Source organism: Limulus polyphemus, unplaced genomic scaffold (genome assembly GCF_000517525.1).
Source record: "Limulus polyphemus unplaced genomic scaffold, Limulus_polyphemus-2.1.2 Scaffold4187, whole genome shotgun sequence".
NCBI lineage: Eukaryota > Metazoa > Arthropoda > Merostomata > Xiphosura > Limulidae > Limulus > Limulus polyphemus.
Window position 1 is genome coordinate 94,202 of NW_013669797.1, and position 4,023 is coordinate 98,224.

The window sequence follows — 4,023 nt, forward strand, 5'->3', positions numbered from 1 at the left end:
ATATATTTGTGTCACCTAGTCCTACTATTCTCATTGTTAAATATGAAAAAAAGATGAAGCATCAAGAGAAAACAATTTGGGAGATTTTAGCCTCTCCTCGTATGACAACCCCTCCATCCCATGCACCATTCTAGTAACCCTTCTCTGAACCCTTTCCAACAATTCAATGTCTTTCCTGAGATAAGGAGCCCCAGACTGAACACAATATTCCAATATAGTCCTTTACACCAATATATCTATTTAACAAAATTCTGAAAGAATTCTTATAAACAGCATAAACCACATCATCATACAAACCATTCCTTAAGTTTATAACTTAAAAAATATTCTCTTAAAGAGCATATCCATGCCTGTAATGAGACTTCCAAACCTATTACTTAAATATTTAAGTTCCCATTTCAAACATATATTTCACTGCTCAAACAGACTGTCAACATAAAAACTGTCCAAGCTTAACCTTCACAGTTTGGAACAAGTACATGAAGTCTCCATTAATTCTTCTATGCTCTAGAAACAACCAAGTCTAAAACTAAATATTCTCCTTATAGTCAATCTTAAATGTCTTGAACTAGGTAATATTCTAGTGCTCTCAATCACAATAATATCTTCTAACAGTAAGGGGGCAAATGCTACATATTCAGCTGAAGGCTTTAGGGTGTTATCAGAGATCAGACCTTAAGCCTTAACCTTTTTCCATAACATTACTGACCGAATACATATGATAAGTAATGAAGAACAAAGGCCCCATTACAGATTCCTAAAGAACTCTACCTGCCAGCTGTGTGAATGTGGATGAGTATGAATTTTAACTTTTATCTACAGGTTCGTTAAAAAAAACAGAAAACCATTTGAACAAGATGAGGCCAAAATTTAGAGTAAATTATTTTCTTAAACTTTGATGTCAAACAGTAAAAAAGTTTTTTTTGACATACAAAAGGCAGCCACTGTTGCATACCATTGGTTAAAACCTTTGCAAACATTTTCAGTGGTGTGACTAGGTGATCTATTGTTTTAGTGTATATTTGAAATTGAAGGCATCTTTAAAAAATGAACCTGCAGATGTTACATATGGTGTGAGAGCCCAGGCTATGTATTTGCCGAGATTGTAGTTGAATCTATTGTTTGCTATTTCTTAAGTCTTTTTGAATGTTATTCAAGACATCATTTATTTCTAGATAATAATGCAGACACTTAAGACCATCTTTTATTTTTTGATAAACATGAGAACAGTGGCCTTTCTTCCACACATCCTGCAAAATCGGGAAGAGGGAAGGAAGATAGGATAATAGTACTAGTAGTAGTACTCTTGAGTGTATTTTGAATTTGGTCTTCATTGAGGCTTTATATCTAGTTTTAGTACTTTTATTTGTTAGTTTTATGGAATTTTAGCAGTAGCCACAAGTTGAACCAGATAGTTTGCCTAGTTTTGTGAGTTATCAATATTAAAGTATAGTGGGAAGGTGTATTTAAAGAAAGTGTTGGGATGGGTAATAGTTTTATACTGTCATTTAGTAAATGATTTACCAGTTGACATTCAAGCTGGCATTTTCCACTCATAAAAAATGTTTTATGTATGGTGCCTGTTCTTTATACTTTTCACATACACTGATTATTGATCTCCTGTAATCTCGAAGGTTATGCTATTTACTATCATCAAACCGTTATTAGTAAATATTAGTATTATTATGCTTAAGTGACGTGAAACCTTGATCTATAATACTAGTACTATTATTAGTATTACTAATAGTAACACTGACTAATACTATACCGTATCGAGTGTATACAGATCATTGGGTGTGAAAAAGGTTTTTCATCCCAAAATAAGTACAAGGGGTTGATAATGCCATTTAAAGAAAAAGGCCACAACTTAATTTTATCATGGATACTGTCCAGAATTAACTGTTGGGATGAAGCTATAAGAAGGTCACTGGGGTTAAATGGTAGGCTTAGGTTAGTATGTCAGGATGAGCAGATTGGCTGGTTGGACTTGTGGGATCAGTTCAGTCGAAGAAAAAAGCTTTTCTGGAATGGTTGGTTTACATTTAAATAAGATAGGGGCTGGCTTGTTTGCTATGGCTATTAACTCAGCTGTAACAAAAGTTTTAAAATAGGACTAGATAGTTGCGAGTAACAGGCAGAGAAAAGTTTAGCATAGGAAACGAGTGTAGTAGTTACAAGGATAGACTTAATTGTTACTATTGTAATGCTAGAAGTATAAGAAATAAGATAGATGACTTTAGAGTACTGGTAGGAATGGAGAGTTTGATATAATGGGAATAACCGAAACATGGTTAAACATAGATGATTTTGATGACAGAAATTTCTTTGAAATACAGGGTTACAGGCTATTTAATAGGGATAGAGTAATAAAGAGGGGAGAGGGGAGTGGCTTTATATTTAAAATGTGAGTTAATTCCTGTTGATGTTGAGGATATCAAAGATAACAGCAAGGAGATTGAACCCATTTGGGTTTCTATTAGTGGATATAAAGGGAAAAGGCTTTTAGTGGAAATTTGTTACAGATCACCAAATAATACTGATGAAATCAGTGAGAATCTTTACATTGAGAACAAGATTTCAGCTGTTAATGAAGTCATAATTATGGGTGATTTTAATTTCAGGCATATATGCTAGAGTTAAACCATGAGGAAGAAAGGTTTTTTGGAAACTGTTCAGGATGGCTTTCTTCACCAATTAGTCAAGGAACCTACTAGAAACAATGCTATTTTAGATTTATTCTTAACTTCAAATATATTAATGATCAAGAGGGTGAAAATTGAGGAACATCTGGGTGCAAGTGATCATTGCTCTATTAGGTTCAATGTTTTGCTGCATATGGAGATAAGGAATAATAATATTTTGGTTACAAATTTCAAAAAAGCAAATTTTGAAGGGATGCAACAAGAATTTAAGTTGTGAATTGGGCAGCCGAGTTATTTGGACACAAAGTTTAGAATTTTATTGGATAGTCAACGTGGTTTCACTAAGGGAAAATTTTGCCTTGCAAGTCTTTGAGATTCTTTGAAAAAGTTATTGCTTATATAGATGATTGTAAGATTTGGTGTATCTGAATTTTCAGAAAGCATTTGACAAGGTGCCACATAAAAGGCTTGTAAAAAAATATAATCTCTATAGGTGTGGAGGATAGGTTGGCAAATTGGATAGAAGAGTGGCTGGATGGAAGAAAGCAGAGGGTTGTTACAAATGGAGTTCAGTCAAACTGGATTCATGTCACAAGTGAGGTACCTCAGGCTCAGTCTTATGATCTTTGCTCTTTTTGATTTACATCAATGACAGAAATGAAGAATGGCCAATAAATTACTTAAATTTTCAAATGATATTAAGGTCTTGGGTGTTGATAGTTGTGAAGAAGATGTTGCCGAGTTACAAAAGGATTTAGATCATTTAGTGTGTTGAGCAAATAAATGGCAAAGGGGTTTTAACTATAATAAGTGCAAGATAATGCATGTGGGTTATCATAATTTGAATTACAAGTATAATTTGGATGGGAATAACCTTAACAGTGTCATGAAGGAAAGAAATCTTGGTTTGATAGCTGATCAGTCTCTAAAGCTATCCAAGCAATGTGCTGTTGCTAGTGGTGGAGCAAATAGGATTTTAGGTTGTATCTAAAGAAATATTGAATACAAGTAAGTCTAAAGAGGTTATAATTTCACACTATAGGTCACACTTGGAATATTGTGTTCAGTCTTAGGCTCCTTACCTTAAGAAAGGCATTGAATTGTTGACAAGGGTTACTAGAATGGAATCAGGGATGGATGAGTTGTCTTATGAGTAGAGATTGAAATCTCTCAAATTGTTTTCTCTTGAAAAAAAAAAGAAGAGTTGGGGGGATCTGATTGAGGTGTTTAAGATTATAAAGGGAATTGATAATGTTGATGCATCATCTCTTTTTAATATTTAACAGTGAGAACAGTAGAACTAGGGAACACAATATAAATTTTGGCATGGTAAAAGTCATCTTCAGATAACTGCTAGGTTTTATTTTGAACACTAACAGGG

General features: G+C 33.7%; 1 protein-coding gene across 1 annotated transcript in view; it reads right to left on the bottom strand.

Moving 5' to 3' along the window:
- LOC106470730 (UPF0565 protein C2orf69 homolog) overlaps nt 1-4,023 on the bottom strand; it is a 9,830-nt gene that overhangs the window by 4,657 nt on the left and 1,150 nt on the right. The gene's annotated exons all lie outside the window — the stretch shown is intronic.